The sequence below is a fragment of the Hylobates moloch genome, unplaced genomic scaffold (genome assembly GCF_009828535.3).
Source record: "Hylobates moloch isolate HMO894 unplaced genomic scaffold, HMol_V3 SCAFFOLD_10, whole genome shotgun sequence".
In the NCBI taxonomy this organism is placed as follows: Eukaryota; Metazoa; Chordata; class Mammalia; order Primates; family Hylobatidae; genus Hylobates; species Hylobates moloch.
The window spans coordinates 39028709-39043607 of NW_026652285.1; the positions used below are offsets into that span (position 1 = coordinate 39028709).

Here is a 14899-nt window from a genome sequence, read left to right on the forward strand (position 1 = left end):
TTCCTTTCCATGTTTAGTGCTTCCTTCAGGAGCTCTTTTAGGGCAGGCCTCCTAATTAATATTCTTAAAAAAGCATTACAAAGCAACTTAATAGTCTTTAGTATAACACTTTCTTTTCATGTTTTTATCTACATTTAATTAAAGTATTAAAAATTATAAACCCTCTTTATCATTATTTTTGTATATGTGAGGTGATGGTTGTTTCACAAGTGTAAAGTTATCTTCAAACTCATGAGGTTGTATACATTAGATATGTATAGCTTTTCATATGCCAGTCATACCTCAAAAAAGTGCTATTTCTATCTTTTAAGGGCTAGGAACTCTAGGTATCTGGAATCTTATACTTTCCCTTTTGACGATTGGGATAGCAATAGTTTTCTGAAAAGCATCAGCAAGACATCCTCATTGACTATGCATGATAAGGTGACATCTACAAAACAGCAATACAAAGAAATCAGAGCCAAAGTTAGAAGATTAGAAGATAAATCATGTGGGAAGTTGAGTTTTGAGATTTTCTTGGAATAAAGTCTAGCCTCAAGGAACTTTGTTGTAGCTTTGATTATGGTGAAAAGATTTCTTTAAAACTTAGAAATATTGTATTAGAATTTTATTTCTGAAAGTCTTCAAAGTTTTTGTACTCACTAATGACCAAATTTGCCATTAGTGAAAGAAGATGAGATGACCTGCCAGGAATTTCTCTAGGTGTTTTACAGTCATTTCTCAAATATCTTTGGGTTGAGAGAGAGTTGACTGAACACGATATCAAAATTTTCTTTAGATCCAGGGAACCTTCCAAAGAAGTGAAGCAGACTGCCACATATTCTATGATTTTGTGGATATCAAAGATCCACCCTCCCCAAAATTGCTGATCTGTAATATTTTATTTTAAAATTATTTATTATATGTATTTATAGATTCACACATTTATTTACCTGATTAATTAAATAAATATGTAATGAGTTTTTCTAAGCAAAGTACTGTCGAGGCACCAAGTTTGTGGTTGGGTAACAATATAGCCAGAGCTCCAGCTCATCTTAAGTTTGCATGTTTGTCAGGAAAGCAAAACATAATCAAAAGATTACTCAAATAAATATAATTTCACTTATTAATGACAGTTCCATTTATTGAGTATTTGATGTGCAAAGCCCTGTTCTGAGTGCTTAGTTGTATTAACTCAGTCCTCACAACCATCCCTTTAGGTAAATGATATTTTATCTGATTTTCTAGATAAGGAAACTAGAGCATAACAATGTTTACAGCTTCCCTAACATCATGCAGTCTAGCAAGCGATGCACTCAAGATTTAAACTCAGTAAGTCTGGGCATAAATCTTGTGCTCAAAACCACTCTATTATGAAAAATAGACAGGGATGAAAACTTCAGGAAGCCAAACAGAATATCAAAAAGCACTCCCATTTAAAATGAGGTGTTCATTTGGAAGTGGCATTTAAGCTGATACCTGAGGAAAGCAGGAAATGACTAAGCAAGGAATGGAAAGGATTGCTCTAACAGTGCTAACAGCCCATGTAAGGGCTTTGAAATAGAGTGAAGCTTTCAGCACAGATGGAGCCTGGTGAGAGAGGGAGAGCAGGCCAGAAGGTGAGGCTGGAAAGGTTGACTGTGACAGATCAGGCCAGGCCTTTTAGATTAAACATTAAAAAATAAAGATTTTTTTTTTAAATATTCAAAGCACAACAGGGAGTCATTTGTGGAAAGACATGATCCAATTGATACTTTAAGATAATTTTGGTTGGAAGGTAGAGAATAGATTGAAAAGTCAGGAGCCCAAGAAGAAAGACTAGTTAGGAGACCATCAGAATAATCCATGAGAAAGGTAACAGCTTGGAGTGGGGGTGGCAGTAATAGTGATAACATGTAGATGGATTCGGGATGCTTCCGGGGAGGTGAGAGAGAAGGGGGAACTCAGGACATCCCAGGGTATTGGCTTCTTGGTTTGGATTTCTGGTTTATGGTGTTACTGCCTGATCCATTAGAATTACTATCCCGAATTATGATATTTTCTATCAAAAACCTGTGTTAAAATTACCTATATTAAATGAAATTACAATGGATTTTTTTCATTAGAGCAGTTTATTAAATGACTGTAGCATAAAAGGCTTTAATGAATATGAATATAGGCAGTTGTAAATGGAACACAGGTGGCCAGGGCTCAAGGGATTATCTGAGAGTGTTAGTGTAGTTGAAGGTGAGAGTGTGAATCCACTGAAAATAGGTGCTGAATCTGGACTAGTGTGTTAAGTTTGCACTTCCAGCCAAGATGTGCAGAAATACTAGTACTCATATAAGCCTCTTTCTTTATTAATCACTCATACAACAAATATTTCTTGGATACTGGCTTACTTTGTCTTAGATGCTCTACCAATATTGTGAATATGAGATAAAGTAAGCAGGAATAGCCCATGCCTTCAGATAGCTTCAGCTCTGTTGTTTCTCACTCAACTATTTCTGCCACTCTATCGCATTTTTAATGATTTGATATTTTTGGTTAAGGAACATGTCTGCACAATTGTTACCCGAACGCCATTACTGGTATCTTTTAATCAGAGATAGTGTAGCAATTCTTAGTAGCTCACACTCTGAAGTCAAACCACCTTGGTTTAAATCTTAGCTCTTTACTTGTCTGGTTAGTTAATCCCTCTGTGCCACAACTTTTTATCTTTCAATTGGGATAAAATAATATATTTGGACTGTTGTGAGAATTAAGCATGCAGATAAATGTAATGTACTTAGAACAGTGCCTGGCATACAGAAAGCATACCGTTAATTATCGCTATTATTTTGCTAATGTTATACAAGACACAAAAGTTTTGTGTATGTGTTTGTTTGTGTGTAATTTAAAGAGATAGAGTTTATAAACATATGTTTTAAGACCAAAGAATATATGCCATCCACTTAAGAAAATGTGTAGCTATAGCAGAAATTCAACTTTTAAAAGTTTAAACACAATGAAAATTTTTAACTCGATTAACCTAATAAAAAGAAAATGATGTGTGGCTTTCACTCTTGGGTTTTCAAAAGATTAAAGCAAATAAAATGCCAATATCCAATTATGTACCTCTCTAAAAAAGGCAAAAACGAAAGGAAATGTAAGCCACCAAAGCAATCCAGAGTGAAGTCTTCATAAATCTCGGAGCCACCACCACCACCAACACCACCACAACAACAAATATTTTAAAGGCAGGCAACTTATAAAAGAAGAGTCAAAATGCCTTCTTTTATTATTTTATTACTGGATTTATTTATTGAAGAACAGGCAATGTGCATTCTATACTAAAATAGGATTTAGAATTTAGTGTAGTAAAAATGTAAGATTCTCTTTTGGTATGGTTTATGACAACGTGTTTCAGGTGGCACCTATAGAGAGAGTCAATCAAGTAGTACTGTCATTGTGCTTTTTTTTAAGTTGGAAAAATGTTTGTTTTTAATATTAAGAAGTTCAGTGAATGACAGAGTCAAATTATTCATTGAATATGTTTTTCCTAGGTTCCTGTCTTCTCTCTATTGCTCCAGCAAATGATATAGCTAATTTGCTGTCTTAAAATTAGACATCATATAATGTAATTTTTAATATTAGCATAACTATTTTATGCTATTAGAATTAAGAATTTATAAAGCTGTTTTATTATATTATAATTAAAATTGAATGAATGGCATGTTTCAGTTTTTCTATTCTAATGGAAAAGTAATATTAAATAAATATAAGTTCCAAGGAAATGTCATTTCTGTTATGTCAGTTTGTTAGGAATATCATATTATTAATTGAAACAGCTAGATTTCATGTAAAATGCCTTATTTAAAATGTTATTTTTAAATGTATAAATACATAATATATCTGTGTATGTGTATATATATATATTTTTTTTTTTTTCTTTTTTTTTGAGATAGAGTCTTGCTCTGTCACCCAGGCTGGAGTGCAGTGGCACGACTTCGGCTCACTGCAACCTCCGCCTCCCAGGTTCAAGCGATTCTCCTGCCTCAGCCTCGCGAGTAGCTAGGATTACAGATGCCTGCCACCACACCCGGCTAAGTTTTGTATATTCGGTAGAGACAGGGTTTCACCATGTTGTCCAGGCTGGTCTCAAACTCCTGACCTCAGGTGATCTGCCCGTCTCAGCCTCCCAAAGTGCTGGGATTACAGGCGTGAGCCACCGCAAAATGTTATATTTCTATAAACTTTTGTATATTTTAAACTTAATATTAATTTTATAAACTTTTGTTTGTTTAAAAGTTAATATTAATTAGGGAAACAGATTATATTACATTTTAATAACCATCCTTTCAAAAAGCCAAAACAACAAATAAAAGAAAGAGCAAGCTTTTATTTAGAACTTGACTTTTATTTAACAATCACGAAATATTGAAAATAAAACACGAAATCATCCAACTTTGATCAACTGCAATGATTACAGGTTTCAAGTTTTATTAGGTACCACTGCATTCAATTTAACGTTTGTTCCCACTCCAAAGCCATTCACTTTTGAAACTTTAAAGGCAGTGATAAATAATGGAAAGATCTGTAATTGTGAGAAAATAAATGCATCACTTTCTAAGCCTCAGTTATATATTTGTGAAGTGGGATAATACTGCCTTTCTCACATAATTTATTTCTTGAGGAATAAATTAGATAATGTTTTTAAAGCACTAGGTATCATATCTAGGTACATAGTACGTGTGTTATTTCTCTTCTTCCTTCTGTAACTGAAAAGAAAAAACATAATATGACAGAAGATGCGGATTACATGTAACAATTCAAAATATTTGGTCTACTCGATGTATGAGAGACCCTCTTTCCCCAATGTAGTGTAGACCATTTCTGTAGGTCACATTCTACACTCTCCAAAATATTAATGGAGCTTCAAGTGAGAGGCTGCCAATCTTTTGGATGATCCTTTAGTGATGCTGTTTTATTAGCCTTATGCAATCATCCAAGAAATTTACCAGCCAGACCTTTTGACCATGATGAGCTCTGCATCATGTGTTAAAGTCTATGTCATGCCATGTATTAATGCTCTAGATTACTGTATATGAAGTATAAATAATCATAAATAAACATTTAAATAAATTAGAGGATTCATTTGCTTTTGAGAGAAGATGTCATATAGTATATATTTTCTCTGGAAAAGTATTCTCCCTTTTTCCCCACCTTGAAATAAAGTGTGAGAATCACTGTAAAATGTGGTGGAAAAAGACAGAGAAAATGGTAAAAAATGTGTACCTTTTTATTTAAAACAGGGGTTTTCAAATCTTTTCTCTGAAACACTTGTAGAGACATAATTAATAACTACAGACTATTTCTACCTAGAAACACTCAAGTCTAGGTTGATATTTTTCCTTCTAAACTTCAAGTAGCACTGAAGTTCTAGGGAGATCGTTTCCTTCCTTTTCAAATTATTCCTAGAATATCACTATAAACCTAAATGATATGCTTACTCCAGTTCGAATCAATTTAAAGTATTGTTTATCCTTAAAGATTATTACATGTATTGTATAAGAAGTCAGCAGAGCCACAGTTATTATTTTATAAATTGCATTTACATATTGCTAGCCTTGAAGTTAGAGTCACGTTTGTTTGAATGGGGAGTGATTCATGCCTGTTTGTAGTTTAAAAATATTAATCCTCTATAGTTACTGTTACGGCATGTTCACCTCTCTTTAACATTGTTTTCTCTCTTCACCATTAAATCATGAAGACTATGAGACTGGATCTGTATTTTTTTTTTTTTAATTAGGTACACTGACTATTTTAGATTTTATTGACCATACTAAGCATATGGATGGATTTTTTTATTTTTTATTTTACACATGGTTTGGGGGTATCTTTTGTCTATTAACTGCTTGAAAATACACGTTCATCAAATTCCCAGTTCTTGTCTTTTGTTTATAAACATTATCACTTACCTTGAATTGTGTTGATTAAAGTGTTGAGGGTATCGCTTCTTATGTTTTTGTTCTGTCTTGTCCCAGCTCAGTTGAGCTACATCTACCAATTCTTGTGAAACTGATTTTTCATATTTTTCTCTTTTATCCTCTGAACAATTTTATTATTATTATTATTATTGCGACAGAGTCTCACTGTGTTTCCCAGGGTGGAGTGTAGTGGCATGATCTTGGCTCACTGCAGTTTCTGCCTCCCGGATTCAAGCAATTCTTCTATCTCAGCCTCCCAAGTAGCTGGAATTACAGGCACATGCCACCACAACTCGCTAATGTTTTTATTTTTAGTAGAGACAAGGTTTCTCTGTGTTGGCCAGGCTAGTCTCAAACTACTGACCTCAGGTGATCCGCCCACCTCGGCCTCCCAAAGTGCTGGGATTACAGATGTGAGCCACCACACCTGGCCTGAACAATATTTATTCTATGACTAATATTTTTCTGCTGTTTCTCTAAATCATTTTGGTGAGAAGAATCTAATAAATCACGTGACCTAGGATTACATCTGGGCCTGGCTTCTCATCTGGTGTTATCATTTAATACAGAATGTGATGCCCCATCACTGTAAACTTTGACTTACTTTTTTAGGAATTACAGCTTTGATTTCTTTTCTCCATTATTTTGTTATTAACCCACAAAACCCTGAAGGAATTTCTACTTAGAAAATTGTACTACTTAAACTCCCCTTTAAAAAATACCCTATAAACACAATTCTAAGGTAAGTTTTGTCAACACATTTCACCCAACTTCTTTATCCACTCACTTGACCATTTAGTTTTCTATTTAGAAAAATAGTCTCCTTTTAATCCTGTTTATCTCGTTTCTTCTTTTGCATTCATACTCTTTACTTCACCAACATAACTTATTTTTCATATCCCTCAAATAATATTGAGTCTTAGTTAAAATTGTTTTCTTCCAAAGAATTAGGAATTTCTGGTTTGTGGGTTGTAACTATAATGTATATTTCTTCTTCCTCAAAGATATCATATATCTAATCTATAAATATGATAATAAACAAAAGATCTTATGAGGTTTCAGGATTCTCTCCACTGTAATGCTAAAATTCACATTTCAAATAAATAGATCATGGATTTAGTTGAATAATTTTCACATTCCATATATATTTTAAAACACTCAATAAACACTTTAGACATTCAGAAAGCACTTTAATCAAATCAAAGATATGGAACTTAAAACTTATAATGAATAGGAAACAGCACTTTGTTTCATGGAACATACAACTTATAATTTAAGATTTGTATGCTGAGATATCCAATATATAAGCCAATGGTTACAAAGTGTGAAAGTGTACATATCTTGTTGATTAAATGAGATATGCATATGAAAGTGCCTATCACAGCACTTGTTACAGTGAGCTTCCAATAAAGAGTTAGAGTTGTTTGCTGTAAATTTATAAGTTATAAAATAAAACAGGGCACAAAAAAAGTGAATACTGTACAGATTTAGAAGACAACCAGGCATTGTAGAAGTTGCATTCTCAGGAAAACAGAATGTTTCTGCAACATATGCAGCAATTCATAAAATGCAATGCAACCATTCCTGGGGTTTTAGGGTTTTTCTGCCTAGTGTCCTACTATTCGGAACGTATGAATGCTCCCTTTCTTGCTAAAAGTGGTTGCCACTTTCTTTCTGTTTCCCCCTAATGGAAGTGTAGCTTCTGATTTCTTTCTAGAACCTAACAGGACATGTTATTCACTATACTGAATTTACTTGGCTATAAAGCATCTTTTCCTCAAAGTGAGTTATAATACCTCCAAACAAACAAAAGACACAAAGCACATAATAAGAAATATATATTTAATTCCTGATAGTAGCTTTTAGAAAAATTGAAATGAAAATATAATTTTTATAAATCCAACACTTAAAGCATGAACTTTTATGACTTCTCCTCTGGTAAGAAAATGCTCATGTATTTATGTTCCAATCTTCTATATGTGCCTTGACAAAGTTATACTTCTTAGTTGAGTACCACTTTTTTTTAACTCTTATTCTAGATTTGGGGTACATGTTCAGGTTTGTTATATAGGGAAATGCGTGTCACATGGGCTTCTTGTACAGGTTATTTCATCACCTGATGAATAGGCATAGTACATGATACATAATTTTTTGATTCTCTCCCTCCTCCCACCCTCCACTCTCAAATAGGCCCCCATGTCTGTTGTTTCCTTCTTTGTATCCATGTATTCTCATTGTTTAGCTTCCACTTATAAGTGAGAACATGTGGTATTTGGTTTTCTGTTCCTGTATTTATTTTTTTTTTTCTTGCTTAAGATAATGGCCTCCAGCTCTGTCCATGTTGCTGCAAAGGTCATAATCTTTTTCTTTTTTATGACTGCATAGCATTTTGTGTTGGTATGTACCACATTTTGTTTATCCAATCTGCCATTGGTGAGCATTTAGATTTATTATATGTCTTTGCTATTATCATTAGAGGAGCACCATCTTTCTACCATCCCTTTTTATTCTATCCTGACTTTTTTTGTCACCTAAAGAGTGAGAGATTTATAGGAAGGGTCGGGGATGTGCAGAGGGGAAAGGTCGAGCAGACGTCCATGGTGCTGATTCACTGAGATTTGTGCCTGAATTTAACATGTGTGAGGCTTGGAGTAATGGGCATGTAGAAAAGGGATGCTATGCAGTTATCAGCCTACATATCTGTGTATGGGAAACATGGGAAAGTGGCAATATGCAGCAACAAAATACTCATCTATCTTGCTTATCATTTTATTTCTCTTTTATCAAGTAGATGGGAGAAAATACTGCTTTTTTGAAAAGTTTCTTCCCCAGATAATTGAAACTGTAAAGGTTTGAGTTGCTATATAATTTTCTACTGTGTATACTATAAAGTATCTTGTTATTTTAGCAAGCATATCTATCTTATTTTCTATGTCTCCCTGAGGAAGATTCATGAAATGTAGGAAATAACACCCATTCATTTGATAAGTTAAAACCTACCATATTGCATATTAACTTATCAGATGGATAACCATCATTTCCCACATTTTATGGCTCTTCCCTGGGAAATCTATGAGATATTTTGCTAAAATTTGGTTAAAGTAGCCAGTGGTAAAAACCAAACCCTTTACTTCTTATAACTTAGCATCATGACTAGAAAAATGATTTGATGTGGTAACGCACATAAGAAAACATTTCATTTACAAATTATTTTATTTTTATAGTCCAACAGCCTTTCTCAGTAAAATAACATGCTATTGTGTGGTTTGATGTCTTGCAGTATGTCATAATCTGGGATCTATTTTAGTACCTCGGAAGTCCCAGACAGACATAATTTTCATTGCTATATTGCACATTTAACAAAAGCTATTATAACAGCAATATATAGTCAGATATTTCTTAAAAGGCAGTAAAATGATCATAAAAATTTCATAGCTAATCACCATCATTTTACAAAGACATATATTGCTCTGAATATTCTCTTTCACCCTCTTGTTATTTGTAGGAATTGATGAGTGCCATCAGAAAGCTGTATCATGAGCTGCCTGCACTTCTAAAGTGTCCAGTGGATTTTTAATCACATGAGGTAAATGCCAAATTTGTTTCAGTTGTATTTTCAGGATGAAATGAAATAGGATTTTTTATTTTAAAACTTATTTTTATTATTCCAAGGAAGTGGATAATTTAATTTAATCATATATTTAATTAATTTAATCAAATATTTAATTAGTTCCTCTAATTTGTGTGCCCCAAAGTGACTGGAGGAAGTTATTGGCATGTTGACAATCCACTGCTAGGTTTATAAATTTTTCTCTGTAAAGCTATTATATATGTGATGATATGTTTCTGACAGTCTGTATACTGTTTCTGTTTGCTTAATGTCATTTTTATCCATTAAAACACCATTTTACCATGTTCTAATATACATTTGAAAGTGCGGTGGCTGAAGATGTTTCTTTATTAATACATACAATAAAAGTCGTGATATAAGAGGTATATAAATTTAAATTTATATAGGAGGTACTGTACATTTTCAATGAAAGCTGAGTTCCTTTTCTTTTTATTTCTCCCACTAGTACTAGCGGCCTTACGGTGGCTTGTGTATGTGTGATGGGAGTGACTTCCTTTTCTTGGAATGTCTTGTTAGTTTCTTTATCTTTGCCTTCTCTGCTAGTGACCACTTACCAAGCATCACAATGGGTATTTTTGTTTTTGTATTTTCATATTTCTTCCAACTATTGGAAACTATATATTGTGATATTTACAACTGGTGTTTTCTTTTTACTACCTGAAATTACAGAGAAAAAAACAAAGAAATCCAGTGGTGCCCAGGAAGATTAAGTTTAGCTCATAACTGTTAAGAAATGTCTTATTTAATTGAACTAAAGAAAGGTATATAGAACTGCATCACTTGTGTCCTCATGAAGGCTAAGAAATGGAGCACTAATACAAAATTTTCTTCTGAAAAAAATAAGTTTTCTAAAAAGGGAATATGCTTGCTTTCAGCCAAGTCCGCTCGTCTCAAACAATAATAGCCAGGAAGCAGGGAGTTGTACTTAGGTGATTACTCAGGTAGGAATGTTGAATACACACATAGACACACAAATACACGTACACATTAGTCTAGGATGGGATCTTGGGGTTCAAAGAAAACTGGCATTCTTCATATGTGGAAATATAGATTAAAATATAAAAAATAATTATATTTCAGGGGTAACTAGGGTAAATTAAACAGGTACAAAATACACAATATTGGTCAATTTTTTAAAAAATTAAAGGCATCATTGATAAAATTTAAATTGTGAACTGCACAATGAGGCATAAGGTTCATAATTTACAAGAGTCTCCATTATGTGAACTTGGATGAGATAATAACTAAAAATTGACAGTCTTGTGAAAAGAATTAGGGGAAACTGCTAATTTGCACAGCAAAAACTGCCTGTCATTTATAGGGCTCTTCCAATCAAAAAGAACATTTAATGGCACTTAAAATATGATAAATTTGAAATGATTTCAAGACACAGTGAAATGTAATTGCTTTTTTGAATATATCTGAGAATACTCTTTCACAGTTTCTTTAGTCAGCTTAAGTAATCCTGGTAAACTAAAACCTTTTTTTCCTGCTTGAATTTATGTGACATTCTACAATATATCTCTGATTGTGAACCCAATGGACACTAGTTGTTTTTAGATGTACCTTCAGAGCATATAGTTAGGAGGTGTTTTTTTTATCAGCTGAAAGTGAAACACACATTATTAATCTAAGAAATTATTAGAAGTTATTTAAAAATTAATATTTTATTTCATTTTTATGGGATTTTAAAAAAATCAAATCCATATGCAAATTTTTCTGTACTGAGAAATTTATTTTAACCAAAGTTTAAGGCAAGTAACATAGGGAGAGTGAAATGATAGGTCAATATCCTCTAGGTTCTTGTTCTAATTATTAAGTTCATTTTCACTTCCATTTTCATCCTCTTCACCCCACGGCACTGGTTCCTTTTCTTTTGCCTACAGATAAGATTTCATTTAAAATAAGAAAAGGAGATTTTAACCTTCCCCTACTACCACTCCACCTCGGGTACTGAATTATTTACCTATTATTTTATTGCTAATCTCCAAGAAAAATAAAGGTCTTTATTTCCTCAAAATCTTTGGTGGGGTTTTAAAGATTATTTTCTCCATTCTAAAGCCATCCAGAATATTAAAAAAAAATCCATGATATCAGTTAAGAGCTAGAAAAATTGTGAATATAGCAGAAACATTTTGTTATCCAAAGAGTCATAGGTGTACATTGAGAAGATGTCACTGGTGTGATAACTAACATGCAGTTGAAATGTAGATGACAACGCAGACATATTAAGCAAGCTGTAAAATAGGTCAGCAGTGTGTATAGAAGAACATGCCCAACACTGTTAGCTCAGTCCACAGTTGAAGAAGAACATTGATAAACCCAAGGATAACTGCCCAGAACAGACATTATAATTTGGGAATTTCAAGGTTTTTTTTTTTTTTTTTTGATGGAGGCTCACTCTGTTTCCGAGGCTGGGGTGCAGTGGCACAATCTTGGCTCACTGCAACCTCCTCCTTCTGGGTTCAGGCAATTCTCATGTCTCAGTCCTCTGAGTAGCTGGGACTACAGGCATGCAGTACCATGCCCAGCTAATTTTTGAATTTTTAGTGGAGATGGGGTTTCATCAGGTTGGCCAGACTGCTCATGAACTCCTGACCTCAAATGATCCACTTGCCACGGCATCCCAAAGTGCTGGGATTACAAGCGTGAGCCACCGTGCCCAGTGGGAATTTGAAGGTTTGAGAGGATTAGATATGACCTGTTTGGAGGAAGTAAGATTTAAAAGTGTAAGAGATGATGGTAACTCTCTGTAAATGTTTTAAATGATGTCAGGTGAAAAGGAGATTCGATTTTATAGCTGTGTTTCTAAGGGAGGCCATGAGACATTTGGATGAAATGTGACCCAATATGAGAAAGGTTTTAAAAATAATATTACATGGGTTTAAAGTGAGAAATAACTGTGAAAATTACAATTTCTGTATAAACAGAGTGGGCTGTTACATGAAGAATTGACTACTGACTCTAGAGATAATAGTTGGTGTGTTTGTTTGGCCAGCCAAGTGCTTCTCACAGAGAGGCATTTGTCAACCAGTGTTTGAAGAAATAACACTTCACATCTCTTTTATTATTCTATAAGTCTTTGATGATCTTTTATGTGGAGAAATAGCCTTTATATACATTTTATTTAATACTAAGTGATACTTTTTAAGCTATATGTTTTCTTAATTTAAAGTGATTTTAATATAAAGAATATTCATTTCAAAAATGCTAGAATTGTATTTTCATTCTGTCACTAGGATATGAACCTGAAGCCAACTATTTACTGTGCTTAAACATGTATTAGTTTTATCTAGCCGAGAAAAACTGACAAAAGTAAGGCAAAATATTTCAGTGGTTACAATCCCAGATCCAGATCCAGTGTACCTGGGTCTCTACTTTCTGGATATGTCACTTTTGCAATTTATATGAGGTCTCTGAGGCTTAGTTTACTAGTCTGTGGAAAAAAAGGATAATAAAAGTACTGCTCTCCATATGATGTCATTGACGCTCATAGTACAACCAAAGATGGTAGGAAAGAGTGATTTCAAATAAACTATTACAGAATATATGCTTTGCCACTTAACTGACCTTGAACTAGAGCCTAACAATTATTTAGTTAACTAGAAGTACATTTTAGAGCCATTTTAAAGCATACATTAATGTCAAATATTTTATGGGTATTTTACTTATTATTTTCTATTGATATAGGGTTCTAGATTGGATGAAGTGTTGGCCATTAATCAGACTTCTTTTCATGTATTGGATAAAACTGGAGTTATTTTCAAAGGAAAGTCTTGACATTGGTTGTATATATTTCCATTTGTATGTCTCTGCAGAAGTATAATAGTGCATGTTCAGGTATATATTCTGATTAAGCATATCAGCTTCTGAGAAGTTACCGAAATTATGCATGCTTTCAAACTCATGAATACATTCTTAAAAAGTAACACTAAGCCGGGCACAGTGACTCACGCCTGTAATCCCAACATTTTGGGAGGCCGAGGAGGGTCGATTACCTGAGGTCAGGAGTTCTAGACCAGCCTGGCCAAGATGGTGAAACCCCATCTCTACTAAAAATACAAAAATTAGCTGGGTATGGTGGTGCATGTGTGTAATCCCAGCTACTCAGGAGGCTGAGGCAGGAGAATCGCTTGAACCTGGAGGCGGAGGTTGCAGTGAGCTGAGATCGCGCCATTGCACTCCAGCCTGGGCAACAAGAATGAAACTCCGTCTCAAAAAAAAAAAAAAGTAGCACCAAATATCTATAGTCTGGTACTCATCATAAAATATATACATCATAACTTCTACCAGCCAATCTTGATCATCAATGTAGGTGTCAGAAATAATATTGAGGAATGATTGCCTGAATGATATGAATCCTTTTCATTCATCTACATAGCTTAAATTTTACCAATTGATTAAACAAGGCTATTAAAAGCTTTATATTTTCTCCATAGAAGTGCTTTCACTAAACCAAAACTTGGATCAATGCTATCAACTTACACTGACATGTATTATAAATGCTGGAAGTTCATGCTTACATTTAGTAATATTATTCATCGTGTAATTCATGGTGTGATTTTCTTCATCCTTTATGAAGTTTCTCCATTAAGGAGACCATGCTATATATTTTCCTTCAGTCTCACCACCCCAAATAGCAAGGTTTTTTATGGCAACTCATTTATTTTTAACTTATGATTCTATTGGATCATGCAATAGATTTATTTGCATGTGTGTGTGGAATACAAGGAATTTCAGAACTAAATCTGTTGCACGTATTTGGCATGTAAACATAATCTAATGGCATACATGGTAGTGAAACATAGCTGCTCTGAGATCAGTCTAGGTATGGATCCCATATCTTTTAGTTAGATCTAGAGTAGATTTGATCCGGTTGCCACTGCATTTTTCTCTTCAGTGTTTATTTTATGGTTTTGTTCTGAAGATTAACACTCTTGATAAATGTCAGCTATCGTCAATATTAAGTTCTCAAGAAGCATCTCTTTTTCAACCACCTTTTTTGGCCTACTAAAACACATTTTCATACATGTATTTATTTACTAAATCTTTATTGAGTACCTATTGTGTTCGCTTATAACTTATATATGAGTTCATATATATATATATATATATATATAAACACATACATAAATAATACAGATGAAGTCCTTGTTGTCATAGACCTTATGTTCTAGATGGGTAGTTTTGGTATGGAGTCCATTAATGATAAAAATTTGTGAAAGAAAATATTCAGTAATAAGTGCTCAGTTAAAAGTAAAACTAGGTGAGAGCTTGACGAGCTGGCTACTTTGAATTGTGTTGTCACTGTAGATATATTTTAAGCTGGGACCTGAATTAT

General features: G+C 33.6%; 1 protein-coding gene across 3 annotated transcripts in view; it reads left to right on the forward strand.

The window, feature by feature from the left end:
• Positions 1-14899, forward strand: part of LINGO2 (leucine rich repeat and Ig domain containing 2) — a 1340276-nt gene that overhangs the window by 544926 nt on the left and 780451 nt on the right. For all 3 annotated transcript variants that reach the window (XR_009215357.1, XM_058445803.1, XM_032164210.2), the window contains exon 3: positions 9433-9513. The gene's annotated coding sequence lies outside the window, so the exon portion shown is untranslated. The remainder of the gene's footprint in view (positions 1-9432; positions 9514-14899) is intronic.